Source organism: Macaca thibetana, chromosome 8 (genome assembly GCF_024542745.1).
Source record: "Macaca thibetana thibetana isolate TM-01 chromosome 8, ASM2454274v1, whole genome shotgun sequence".
NCBI lineage: Eukaryota > Metazoa > Chordata > Mammalia > Primates > Cercopithecidae > Macaca > Macaca thibetana.
Window position 1 is genome coordinate 86640274 of NC_065585.1, and position 15030 is coordinate 86655303.

The 15030-nt window shown below is 39.5% G+C and overlaps 1 protein-coding gene across 3 annotated transcripts in view; it reads right to left on the reverse strand.

Annotated features, from left to right (window-relative positions):
• Positions 1-15030, reverse strand: part of FAM110B (family with sequence similarity 110 member B) — a 154662-nt gene that overhangs the window by 122684 nt on the left and 16948 nt on the right. The gene's annotated exons all lie outside the window — the stretch shown is intronic.

Consider the following 15030-nt stretch of genomic DNA (forward strand, 5'->3'; position numbering starts at 1 on the left):
TCTCCCCTTCATGCCCATGGTGCCTTGTTCATCTCCACGAAAACATTTTGTTCACTGGGATGTGGCCCAGGATGTGACACTTCATAGATATTTTTGAATGAGTGGGATTCCAAGATAGTAAATTAGCCATGTTGTTTATGTCCTGTCTGCAGTGTATCACTGTGGGTCATGCAGCAGACATAGTGTAAGCCCAGGCAAATACCATTATTATAAGTCTACAGAAGATAGAAGGTGAGCAACTCTCTAAAGGATCCAGGCTGCCTTAAGTTGGGATATAGTATAAGAACAAAATGATTAGATAATGTACTCTCTTTGGAATTTTGAAGTCAACTGAGTTCAAAGCCTGCCTCCATGGCACTATGTGACCTTGAGTAACTAACTTAACCTCCCAGTCTGTAAAAAGGTAATTATAGCCCCTTCCTGCAAGGGTCACTGTGAGGATCAAATAACAATTTATTATAAAAAAGTGGGCAAAGGAATAGGCACAGGGCACACACTCACTCAATGCTGGCTGGCTGTTCAGCAGCAGCACTGAGTAAGGCAGAGTTGGGTTAAGTCCTTGCCACTATTATTCATAACGTACCTTGGACAAATCAAGTTGGGCAATTCGTTTTTTCATCAATAAATAGAAAGAATGCCTACTTTGGAGGAATGTAAGTCAACAAAATAATATATGTAAAAATGCCAGGCACAGAGGAGTCACTTAATAAAGTTCCTTCTATCCCCTTTTTGGTTATGGATCATTGATTTCCCAACAATCTGAAAATTTTCCTTTTCTTTCCAAAAAAGGCAGGCTTATACAATTAGAGACATCTTTCTGAGGTTCAAACTAGTAAGACCCAAATCACCTCTCTGCAATGCTCCTCACATGCTATGGAAAAAGACAACTTAAAGAGAAGCCTTTTTATGTATTCTAATTATTTATTTTTATTTGGACCAAGTTGAAACAGATCTCTATATTTCTCTGAGTTTTACAAAACAAAACAAAAAAAAAAAAAAAAAAAAAGAAAAGCACACTGAAAGTTTCATTAAATTTACTCAAATGTAGCCCATCACTTTTGTTCATTGATTCTCTATAAACAATAACATTTAGCAAATCCATATATGGTCAAAGAAATGTTATTCCAAGATGGAAATTTCTGGAAAATGCCATGATGGAAAAACCTATAAGTGCTTAGTACAACGTAGGGTCACAAAATCTTTTTAAGGATAAATATACTTGGTTGCAAATTAAAGATAAATATACCTGGTGGCAAAGAATACAGTTTTTTAAAAAGAGTGGTACACAGCTCACATTTTCATTTTTAACACTCCTAAAAATGGTACTCAGACACAGCTTATTATACAAATAACACGTTTTCAAAGCTAGCACATTACTGACTGGATATGATCTAATTAATAATGCCGTCATTTTCCACAATTTCAATGATTTTGAATCAACAGCTGGAAATCCTAACTCATCTAGAAAAGACGAATACAATGACAAAGCAAACACAGAGTTTATAGTAAAGTTCCCAGCCAACATGTGAGCAGCAGCTAGATGGAACTACTATTTAGATCCCCATATATGAACGTAAACAAGGGTAACTCTGATATGTTTTGTGGGACTACCATGCTATTCTAGGCAGGAGAGAATAGTAGGGCTACTTTCCTTAAAAACGTTTGAACTTGTGCAGGACCTGAGATTCATGAGTCCAAAATATATTGGGAAATATTTACTTTTTCATCAGCCCAGTTCTTCCAAAATCACTGTACCTCTTTGTCCAGCAAAAACTATTGCAAAAAAATATGTATTTTGTAGCTGCTAAGTTTTACATGCAAAATCCTTTATTAGCCGACATAATAAAAAAATACTTATTTAAAGTAAAAACATAGGAGTAAAGCAGAAAGCGTTTCTCTTATCTGGAGGCTGATCTTTTAAATTATTATTTTTCAATGACTATCTATTAAATCACTCGCTGTGTTGCTTGAAAAATAAAAATAAAAATTATGTAATAGTACTTAAGTAACCCTAGAATACCATGCCAAGAAATTAAGTCAACAAATTTGTTTTCCACTAAGATTATAAACTGGCAGTTTTCCACCCTTCCATGTATTAGAGAATTCTGATGAAATTCATCTCTTTTAATTTTTTTTCCTTAAAAAAATTAGTCTCCACCATATATTCAACATCGGATGCAGGGACTCTAAGTCTCACGTAATCTGTGTGAAAGACACACAGGCTCCTGGGGCTCATCACCTGCGAGGGCAGTGCTTTCCCACACTGTTTTTCTGCCCCTGGAGAGACTAATCACTGTCTAACAACCCCCCGGGTTTGGGCTTTCTTGTCTAGAAGTATAATTGGAGCCTTCTTCAAGTGCTTTCCAGAGCAGGTGGCAATGATTTCAGGCCAAAGAATTTCTACTTTTGGCTTTCCTTAAGAAAAGCTATTCATCTGCTTAATAAGCAAGTGTAGAACAATGCCAATATCAATACTGATGTTTTCTGCTGTTCTACAAAAATTAAGCATAATGTTAGTAAAACATAACAGAATCCACTGGATGCTTTTATTAAAGGCTGAAATACAAATCTTATTGAGACATCATGTTGTATATTATTAAATTTTTTAAATTGAGGTAAAAATGTATATGATGTAAAACTGACCAACTTAACTTTTTTAAGTATACAGTTCAGTGGAGTAAGTATTATCACACTGTTGTACAACCATCACCACCACCCATCTCCAGAATTCCTTTCATCTTGCAAAACTGAAACTCTGTACCCCCATTCACCCCTACTTCTTCCCGCCTACAGCCCCTAGAAACCACTATTGTACTTTGTCACCATTGTCTACTCTAGGTACTTTGCGTAAGTGGAATTATGCAGCATTTGTCCTTCTTTGACTGGGTTATTTCACTTAGCATAATGCCCGCATGGTTTGCCCATGGTGTAGGGCATGTCTACTGGGTACTTCTTAACTTCTCATGTCAAGGGACATTTAACTTTCAGAATAGAAGCACAGAGTTAGGTCTTTCTCACCAGTCAAGCTCTTGTACATGAACAGGCTAAATACCAATCATTGTGTTTATGAAAGTGAGAGCCTGACTACACTCGCAGGAGAGAGAGACTAGCACCAACAGCACTCCAGAATGCTGCTCACAGCTCAGCTCCCTTCTCACTTGTGCACCCCAGAAACTCTCAACACTGGCTCCCCAGCAAGTGGAATGCTAGAGCCAGGCCATAGAGTATGTGTGTAAAACAATTAGGGTAAGGTTTCACTGTAGATTGAACTTTCCATATTTAATGTCTGCTATATGTTCTCTTTAGAACTTCAAGGAAATGAATGCCAATGGTGTTAAATGTATTGTCATTTAGTAGTCAGAACAACCCAGAGTAAAACTGAGATTCCAAGTTGGGGTTGACTGCAAAATATACGCCTTTAACCACTGTGCTATAAATGCTACCTTGTTCAACCAAGTTGGTATTGGATAAAATAATACTGGTTGATCAACTAGGTTGAACAAGGTAGCATTTATAGCACAGTGGTTAAAAGTGTATATTTTGCAGTCAACCCCAACTTGGAATCTCAGTTTTACTCTGGGTTGTTCTGACTACTAAATGACAATACATTTAACAACATTGATACAGTACCTGAAATGGTAAATAATTACATTTAAGCCATAAGTAGTAGTAATGCTAGGAATCCGTTCTGTGTATGTGTCTTTAACTTTTCATGTTTTCTGGCTTACATGTGATTGGGCAGTTCCATAACTAAAAAAGAGTGTCTCAGGGCAAGTCCTACAGAGCAATGCTTGGTTTTATTTATTTATTTATTTATTTTTTACTGCCTTTCAGATATCCTATTTGGTTGGCAGGTATCAGTAACCAGTGGTGACCCAATAGAATAGCACTGATACTGCATATTTTAGACTTGGATAAAAGAAAAATTAGAAGAATGTCACTTAACACATTCAACTGGGCACTGATGGTCATCCAGTGCTTCCAACCGGTGAAACCCAATCAGCATCCAGGGAGGAAAAAAAACTCACTGACACTTTACACTTTGGGGCACTTGCTTTCAAAATGCAGGTGAGACTTCTATGTCTAATGAGAAGCACAAAAAAGCCTTCCACCCTATGGCAACAAAAAATTTTACCTGGACAAAATAAAAAGTCACTTTTCTATGGGCCTAGCAAAAAATAATAAATGCAAAGAAGCCTAAGTCCAGGAAGAAAGTAGCCTTTCCTGGGTGAGCTGAAAGCCACAGCAGCCTCCCTATCTGAGGACTGCCTCGTCTAGATCAGGAGGAACGAGCCATCGGAGGGAGACTCGCAGTAATAAGGAGAGAAACACAAGCCTCAGACAGTGGCGTGTACTGGTGGGACATACTGGAAGCTAGAAGAACAAATGCAAAAGCAAGTTACTTTCCTAATAAGCCTTCTGATCTACCACCACCTTCCCCTAGCCTCCCAAATTAAGACAAAAAAGCAACAGTGGAAAGGGTAGAAGGCTGAGAGAAATCATGTAGCCCATATACTCTCATGATGCTTCATTCAATCTTTTAATCCAACAGGAAATCAAAGATCTAAAATTGTAGACCAACTTTCTCCCAGCTGAAATATTGACATGAACTTTTTTTTTAAAAGGCTGATCAGGTGAACTCTATCTAATTAAAAGTGTAACTCCAACCTTAACTGAACGTTCAGGGATCTAAATATACAGCTCCTTAGCCTTATCTCCATTAAGAAGAGAGCTAGCACTCTTGAGAAATGAAACAAACAAATGTCACTATTTTGTGTACACCTGAATACAATTTAAAAATTTAACACTGAAAATTTTAAAAATTACAAAATATATTTAAAAATGGGAAAATATGATCCATAAGTAAAAATAAACACCGTCAGTAAAAACAGAATCTCAGATGACTCACTTAGTGAGCTCACTAGTGAAGGACTGTAGAACAACTACATCAAATATATTAAGGCGTTTACCGCAAATAAAAAATCTAATAGGAGAAGAGATGGAACATTTTCAGACAGAAATAAAAACTGTAAAATAGCACTAAATAAAATACAAGACTAAAATATAATTCAAATTAAAAATTTATTGAATGGCTTGCTGATTGGACTTTGTAGAAGGAAAAAAAAAAACGAATTTACTAAATCAAAGAGAGAAAAGCAACTGGAAAAAAATTAAGTACAAGTGGCTTGCAAGATAATACCAAACAATAAAATATATGGGCAATTAGAGGAGAGGAGAAAAGAGAGAATGATAGGATTAAAAATATTTGAACAAACAAAGATTGAATGTACCAAATTTGGGAAAAAATCAACCAAGAAGCTCAATGAACTCAAATCAGACAAATACAAAGAAAAACCCACCTAAGCATAACAGAGTCTAATTGCTGAAAATAAAACATAAATGAAAAAAATTTTAAATAGCAGTAAGACAAGAAAGACATTACATACAAGGGAACAAAGATAATAACGATAGCCAACTTCTTTTTAGAAACAAGGGAGGCCATAATAGAACAACATAGTTACAATGCTGAAAGAAAAGGAAGCTGACAACCTAGAATACTACATACTTGGCAACAAAATGAAGGCAAATTACAGAAATCTTCAGCTAAATGAAAGCTAAGAAAGTTAATCACCAGCAGACCTACCCTATAATAAACAATAGAGAATGTTCTTCAGGCTGAAGGGAAATAATACCAAATGAAAAAAAATTAGATCTCAGGAAGAAATGAAGAGCACAAGAAATGGCAAATGTGTGGATTTTTTTTTTTTTTTTTTTTTTTTTTTTTTTTTTTGAGACAGAGTCTCACTCTGTCACCAGGCTGGAGGGCAGTGGCGCGATCTCGGCTCACTGCAACCTCCGCCTCCCGGGTTCAAGAGATTGTCCTGCCTCAGCCTCCTGAGTAGCTGGGACTACAGGCGTGTGCCACCATGTCCAGCTAATGTTTATATTTTTTCCGTAGAGATGGGGTTTCACCATGTTGGCCAGGATGGTCTCGATCTATTGACCTTGTGATCCACCTGCCTTGGCCTCCCAAAGTGCTGGGATTACAGGCGTGAGCCACCGCGCCTGGCCTTTTCTTTTTTATATTTACAAAAAGATATTTGTCTGAAAAGTAAAAAATAATGTATTGTGAGGTTTACAACAAACGTACAAGTAAAATACAGAACAGCACAAAGGACAGTAAAAGTAAAGGAGGGTAAAGGAAAATATACAGTTGTAAGATTCTTACATTTAATGTGAAGAGGTAAAATATTCATTCAATGTAGATGGTGATTCTATATCTATCTATCTATCTATCTATCTATCTATCTATCTATCTATCTATCTATCTATTGTAATCCCTAGAGCAACCAGTAAAAAGTAAAACCAAACCTTGGCTAAAATGCAAAGGAGACAAAATAAAATGCTAAAAATTACTGGATTAAGCCAAAGTGAGGCAACAAGGAGGAACAAACAGATCAAACAAATAGAATACAAAGAATAAGGCAATAGACTTAAAAATCAGCCATATCAATGTATAATATCATTGTAAATTATAGTCAATGTAAATAGACTAAACCCCTCAGTTAAAAGGGAAAGGCTGTCAAGACTGGATAAAAAAAGCACTATCTAAATGTACACTATAAGAGACACATTTTAAGGATAAACATCAGGTATGTTAAAAATAAAGGAATGGAAAAAAATATATACATATGATATACCATGCAAACACTAATCATGAGAAAGCTGGTGTGGCTATTTCAACATCAGACAAAGTAAACTTTAAGACAAGAAGTATTTCCAAAGATAAGGAGCAGGCATTACATAACGATCAGAGTCAATTATTACAAAGACCTGAGAATTCTAAATGTACATGTACCTAATCATAGAACTTCAACTAAATGAAATAAAAGTTTACAGAACTAAAGACAGAAACAGACAAATCTACAATCACAGGTGAAGATTTTTAGCACTCCGCCCTCAATAAGTGGTAGAATAGGCAGAAAAAATTATAAGGATATTAAAAAATTAAATACATTTGAGCATTTAAAAACAATAATTAACTAAATTTCACATTTTTTCACATTCTATAGCCCTGTGAAATATAAAAACAGTAACATTTTTGGTTTGGGGGATAAAATGACCCAATACATGTGAAGACCTTAAACAGTATATTATGACATACAGAGCAATCCTTAACAACAAAGCACTCTTTTGAATCAATCTTAGTAATTTTATTCTTCATGTTTTTTCTTTCTCTAGTCCTGAGGAACCTATGACATTATTACTAGTCTGGCCTTTGTGTTCAGGTATTTCTCAGCTTTTCACATGAAATATCAAATCAAATCAAATATAAAAAATCCAATTGTGTGTTGATTCCAAGATAGTGAAGCTTATGGATATCTTTCTTCACAATTTATTTTTTAGAGACTTTGAAAATATCTTCAAAGAGAATGAGGCAGTAATGTCGCTCAGAATTTTCCAAATAAAAACATCTTTTGGACTTCATGTCTCTCAGCACATACAGAAAATAACCTGCACACCCTCTTCCACAATTTCTCCACTCTCACTGATGTCAAGATCAAGTTGAAAGCAAAGCTAAACTCTCCACTTCACCAATAGTAAAGCGTACCCGAGGCCCTTCCCCTAGACATAAGTAAGTCTAGGGTGGAGTCCTGAAATCTTTATATAAAATATGTGCCTCCAGTGATTCTTATAAAGAACTGGCTTGCTTCTCAACTCGACTTTGGGGTTTTCACACAGATGCAGCCCTGCTACTCAGTGGCCACATCATCTTGGGCAAGTCAATATCCCTCAGCCAGTCTCTTATCTATAAAACGCAGACATATCTACCTTGCAGGGTTCAATGAAGTACCATAATGCTTTAAGCCTTGTGTGCTCAAATCTTTGTTGAGGAATGAATAAGAAAACGTGCATGATGGGCAAGAAACACAAGTATCCAAGCTGTGTGCTTGAGAAGCACTGACTCCCTTACCTACCACACTAGCGTCTCCAATCCTGGCATCTTTCCCTAACTCAAACATTTCCCTAGGCACTGCAAACGTAAACTGCTAAAGTTCTCCAGACTTGCTGTGCTGTTTCAAGTCTCAGTCCCTTCACTAAGTCTGTTCTATCTGCCTAGCATTTCCTTCCTAAATTTCTCCCCCAACTCCCTGCTTCCAGCCCACTCCTTCACCTAGCTAACATCTACCTTCTCTTAAAAGGCAGGCACATCTGATTCAGCTCAAATCTGACCTTCTTCAGGAAAGCTTTTCCTGGACACACTCCCTCCCTCATTCAGGTTGTGCCCATGCTGCTCACTGCACCAGCTTCTCATGGGCCCTGGCTTAGCCTTTTCTCTGGTGCATCATGAGCTCCTGGAGGGCACAGAACACGACAAACACAGACTGGAGCACTTCCTGGCATGAGGCAGCACCCCAAGGCAAACAGGATGAATATTTGGAGTTGGGTAGCTAGTCAGACTGAGACATTACGAAAGATCTTCCTTCAGGTTCTTGGCTGTTTGACCTGCAACCAAGCAGCACCAGGATAGGCTTAAGCTGGGGAGGAACTGAGCTCCCCGCCCCCACCAGCAGGCAGCATCAACTCTCCAGTCAAGGAGCTGAGCCAGAACTTAGCCACATTGGGTGTTGGAGCCTCCAGGCTCTGTGCAGCCTCCATATGACTGCAACCCCAGCCACATCTGAGAACAACCTCCCAGGAGGCCCAAGCCAGAAACTCCCTGTTAAGACACTCCGAATGCCCACAGAATGTGAAGACAAAAATCTGTATTATTTGAGCCACTAAGTTTTGGTGTCATTTGTTATGCAACAATAGATAATTCAAACTTTACTTCCACTCCTGGTTCTCTTTGCCCAGTTAAGTCCTTTTCTAAAAGCATTTATTTCATAGATTTAAAAAATATCATCAAAGTGGCAATGAGAGCACGTGTTCCAGTTTTCTCTGGCCAAATCCACTAAAGAGACATCAGATTTCTCAGATGCTAAAAATGATTAAAAGATACCCTACATAGTTTTGTTTTCATGAGGTATTAAGATTAAATGGGTCAAATATATAATTAAACCATATAAATAAAATGAGTTGAATGATATAGTTAGGAATAGTTAAATATTTCAAGAGTTCAATTTGTTTCCAAATAGGACCTATTTTAATTAATTTCACTTGAAATCCTCATGCCTTTTTTCTTTTTCTTTCTTTTTTTTTTTTTCTTTTTTTTTTTTTGAGACAGTCTCGCTCTGTCACCCAGGCTGGAGTACAGTGGCGCAATCTCAGCTCACTGCAGCCTCCACCTCCTGGATTCAAGTGATTGTCCTGCCTCAGCCTCCTGAGTAGCTGGGGTTACAGGTGCACACCACCACACCAAAAATCTCTACTAAAATTTTTGTATTTTTAGTAGAGACGGGGTTGCACCTTGTTGTCCAGGCTGGTCTTGAAATCCTGACCTCAAGTGATCCGCCTGCCTAGGCCTCCCCAGTGCTGGGATTACAGGCATGAGCCACCATGCCTGGCCCCTCATGCCTTTTCAAACACGTGTTTTAGTTAACTAAAGGCACTTTTACTTAAGGACCTAAGACTAAATTTAGAAATTTTCTTCACTGTATTCCTCCAAAATTAATCAATAGGATCTGTATCAATTTTTTTTTTTTTTTGGAGACAGAGTTTTACTCTGTCGTCCAGGCTGGAGTGCAGTGGCGCAATCTTGGCTCACTGCAACCTTCATCTCCGGGGGTTCAATCTCGATTGTCCTGCTTCAGCCTCCCGAGTAGCTGCGATCCCAGGCATATGCCAGCATGCCCGGCTAATTTTTTGTATTTTTAGTAGAGATAGGGTTTCACCATGTTGGTCAGGCTGGTCTTGAACTTCTGACCTCAAGTGATCCACCCGCCTCGGCCTCCCAAAGTGCTGGGATCACAAGCTTGAGTCATCGTACCCGTCTTTAACGTTATCTTAAGTAAAAACTGCCCAGTTGTCTGAACATAAAGAAGAACATCGACTCATCAACTAAAACAATTACAATTCCTAAGAAAAGAAAACTATTTTGTAAAGATGATAACCCCAAAACCAAATTATAATTGAACTGGCATTTTAAATATGAAAATCTACACCGATTAAAGAAAAATGCAGAATGGTTGGGGGAAAACATACATATACGTGGCTTATTAAGCAGAAGTGTTATTTTAAAAATTAGGAACTGCACTGAAGATTCTCAATGAGAAAATTAAAGCTTTTGGTGTTTTAGACATGAAGTCTTTGCCCATGCCTATGTCCTGAATGGTACTACCTAGGTTTTCCTCTAGGATTTTTATGGTATTAGGTCTAACATTGAAGTCTCTAATCCATCTTGAATTAATTTTCATATAAGGAGTAAGGAAAGGATCCAGTTTCAGCTTTCTACTTATGGCTAGCCAATTTTCCCAGCACCATTTATTAAATAGGGAATCCTTTCCCCATTTCTTGTTTCTCTCAGGTTTGTCAAAGATCAGATGGCTGTAGATGTGTGGTATTATTTCTGAGGACTCTGTTCTGTTCCATTGGTCTATATCTCTGTTTTGGTACCAGTACCATGCTGTTTTGGTTACTGTAGCCTTGTAGTAGAGTTTGAAGTCAGGTAGCGTGATGCCTCCAGCTTTGTTCTTTTGACTTAGGATTGTCTTGGAGATGCGGGCTCTTTTTTGGTTCCATATGAACTTCAAAGCAGTATTTTCCAATTCTGTGAAGAAACTCATTGGTAGCTTGATGGGGATGGCATTGAATCTATAAATTACCTTGGGCAGTATGGCCATTTTCACGATATTGATTCTTCCTATCCATGAGCATGGTATGTTCTTCCATTTGTTTGTGTCCTCTTTTATTTCACTGAGCAGTGGTTTGGAGTTCTCCTTGAAGAGGTCCTTTACATCCCTTGTAAGTTGGATTCCTAGGTATTTTATTCTCTTTGAAGCAATTGTGAATGGAAGTTCATTCCTGATTTGGCTCTCTGTTTGTTTGTTACTGGTGTATAAGAATGCTTGTGATTTTTGCACATTAATTTTGTATCCTGAGACTTTGCTGAAGTTGCTTATCAGCTTAAGGAGATTTTGGGCTGAGACAATGGGGTTTTCTAAATATACAATCATGCCAGCAAAAGCCAAAATTGACAAATGGGATCTCATTAAACTAAAGAGCTTCTTTCTGCACAGCAAAAGAAACTACCATCAGAGTGAACAGGCAACCTACAGAATGGGAGAAAATTTTTGCAATCGACTCATCTGACAAAGGGCTAATATCCAGAACCTACAAAGAACTCAAACAAATTTACAAGAAAAAAACAAACAACCCCATCAAAAAGTGGGCAAAGGATATGAACAGACATTTCTCAAAAGAAGACATTCATACAGCCAACAGACACATGAAAAAATGCTCATCATCACTGGCCATCAGAGAAATGCAAATCAAAACCACAATGAGATACCATCTCACACCAGTTAGAATGGCAATCATTAAAAAGTCAGGAAACAACAGGTGCTGGAGAGGATGTGGAGAAATAGGAACACTTTTACACTGTTGGTGGGATTGTAAACTAGTTCAACCATTATGGAAAACAGTATGGCGATTCCTCAAAGATCTAGAACTAGATGTACCATATGACCCAGCCATCCCATTACTGGGTATATACCCAAAGGATTATAAATTATGCTGCTATAAAGACACATGCACCCGTATGTTTATTGCAGCACTATTCACAATAGCAAAGACTTGGAATCAACCCAAATGTCCATCAGTGACAGATTGGATTAAGAAAATGTGGCACATATACACCATGGAATACTATGCAGCCATCAAAAAGGATGAGTTTGTGTCCTTTGTAGGGACATGGATGCAGCTGGAAACCATCATTCTTAGCAATCTATCACAAGAACAGAAAACCAAACACCGCATGTTCTCACTCATAGGTGGGAACTGAACAATGAGATCACTTGGACTCAGGAAGGGGAACATCACACACAGGGTCCTGTCATGGGGAGGGGGGGGGGAGGGGGGAGGGGGGGGGGGGAGGGGGGAGGGATTGCATTGGGAGTTATACCTGATGTAAATGACAAGTTGATGGGTGCAGCACACCAACATGGCACAAGTATACATATGTAACAAACCTGCACGTTATGCACATGTACCCTACAACTTAAAGTATAATAATAATAAATAAATTAAAAAAAAAAAAAAAAAAAAGAAAGTTAAAGCCTGTTGCGTCAAAGGATCTTCTTTGGGAGAACTTTTACAACCCTTTTTGCCCTTTGCAGCATTTTCCCTGCAAGACATCCACCTTTATAACCTTACGTGCGGGGACACAGACCTAGCACTACACACTTTGCAGATGAGGACTTCGTCCAGACAGGCTCAAGATCACCAGGGAACTTGGGGAAAATGCAAATTTCGAGGCCCTCCCCAGACCGCGTGAATAAGAAACTCTGCAGCAACTGTAAATTTGCTTGAATAGCTCTCCTGGTGACTGTGTGCTACAGTTTACAAAGCAATGACCCAGATCCAGGGTTTCTAAAGCTACCTGTGCATCAGCGTCCCCCAGGGAGTACCCTGCGCAGTCCCACTGATTCCCACTAGGCAGAGGGAGGCCCAGGAAGCTTTGTGATCCCAAGTGTTCTTACTAGATGGACAGTCTGGATCACTGAAGCAGGTAATCCAGAAGGGCCCTTCCAGGAAGAACTGACATGGGTGATGCCAATTTAGCTCTGACAGTTCTAGTCTGGCTCGGGCCTTTTCCAAGCCAGAGAGAATGGATGACCAAAGCATGATCAACACAAGCAGATTCACGTCTTAGCGCACAATCAATCCTTGTTCACAAGAGGCCCATGTCCCAGTCACTTTCACAGCACAGTGACAGGCATGCCAGCACAAAAGGCCAGCTACCTCACTCCTTCTCTACTCTGCGTACAAGCATTTATCAGTTTATTTTGGTGTTAAAGAGAGAAGTGACCTTATTTTGCAACACTGTGTCCCTGAGAGTACCCTGAATAGACTCTGGTTGAGTCTACCACAGAGCAGGCTCAGAGCTCCAGGATAAAATAAACCCAAAATGAGAAGTAAAAAAGGTGGTGCCAGAAATAGCAACAGCAACTGTAGTTTATGGGTGAGGACGACGTCTCAAGATAAAAAATATCTTGGCTTCAGCATGCAGGACCAGAAGATAACTGTCCAGCCCCACTGCCCCTCTGTGTCCCTGAATACAGGGTCCACTTTATATGGCAGCCCATCCTGGTCTGGGTCATCTGGGACTGCACATTAAGCTGAAGCCTGCTTCCCCACCACTTTCCCTCGTGGGTTCAGCAATGTGGTGGTGAATGCATGTAATTCACAAATCCCTCCACCCCACCAGGGCCTTCCCAATATATACACAACTATTTACTGAGCCCCAAAAAGTGTGCCAGGCTGAGACTGCTGCCAGAGACAGAACAGCACCCACTCCCCACCATAAGCCCCTGATGTGCGCCCAAAGACCGCCATGGGGACAGCCCAAAGCTGCCCCTTTCATACTCTTCTGCCAGACTTGACATTTCTTGCGATGATACTGATGATACTCCATCTTTGATACACTTTGGGGAAAGATTCTGTAACAGCAGGCATTTGCCATCTAGTCCAGTAATGACAGAAATCTTTGTTGATAAGTAAAGCTCAGCCAGCCTCACTTCCAGAGACATCACTCAGTCTTTCAGGAGAAGGAGGTCCTAGAGAAAACCCATCAGGGGCCTTCCACAGCCCCTCCCCCAGCAGAAGTGACAGCCCGGGGTGAAGGAGAAGTTGGGGCCACTGAGAGCCATCCCAGCAGGGGGACACCAGGCTGGGATGGCAAATGTCATGGGAACGCTCACTTCACCTTGCCAAGCTCAGGTGGGATTAGACCTCAGACTCCAAGAAAGGGAAGAACAGACTGGGGAGAACACTGGGACCCCAAGCTATGGAGCCATTCAGTGCCTGTCCCTCATCCACTCCTCCACTCCCCAAACAACCTAAAGAGTACATCTTTGTACCAATGTCCCTGTTACTGAAGTGCGACCACAGTAACACATACTCTGCAGCACTCCTCTGAGGAAGAAATGGGTAACCCCAAATGTCCTCCAGCAGTCCTCCAGGGGCCCAGGGACTGAAAGGGCTGTCTGCCACCACACTTGTGACCACCCAGCATGCCCGGAGTAAGCCACGTTCATGGCCCAGATCCAGCACCAAATCCCCTTGGAGGTTTTCTACTCAAGGAAATCATTCTTAATATTTTTTTCCCCTAGGACTCAATAAAATCTTTTATTTTGAAATGTGAAAAAGGTGCACAAATATTTTTTCTCACCTACCAAAATAAATAAAAATAAAAACATTGCTCACTCCTGATTTAGATATTTAATATAAAAGTTTGAACAAGGTCAAAAATAACTTCCATCTTCTAGGTGTAGAGTTTAAACACAACCAACCAAAAATGACATTAAGAAAGCCTTTAGTTTTACCTTAAACCCTGCCTTCTTTCCCAAAAATATGTGAGATATTTCAACAACAAAAAATCAGAGGAAAACAGAAAATTAAAATTATAGTACCTAGAGAAAAGTTAAGCATGTAATACAGAGGTCAAGCTAGAGAAGAAACTAGTCAGAATTTCCTACCAAGCTGCTATGGTTTCACCTCAATTTTGCCTAAGCTGACTGTTCATCTTTCTAATCAAATTACTTGCCTTGCAGATTTTTTACATATTGCTAAAGGCGTGTAAAGTGCAGAGCACACTAGGCAGTAATGCACGAGGTCCTCACAAAATCTCTACCAAAATACAGTGAGATGTCGTGTGGCCATCTCTGGAATATCCTTCAGCTGAAGCAGAGCCTGTGACAGAAGTGAGGCCTACTCAGTCATGAAGGTGATTCCGAGGGGGTCTAACATAACTCCTTGCCACCTGGATGCTGCCTAGAGCCACTTACCACATACTTGGAAGACACAAGCTGATGGAAGCAAAGCTATGGATGGGCCACCTAAATCCCTGAAATAATCTTCCAGAACTAA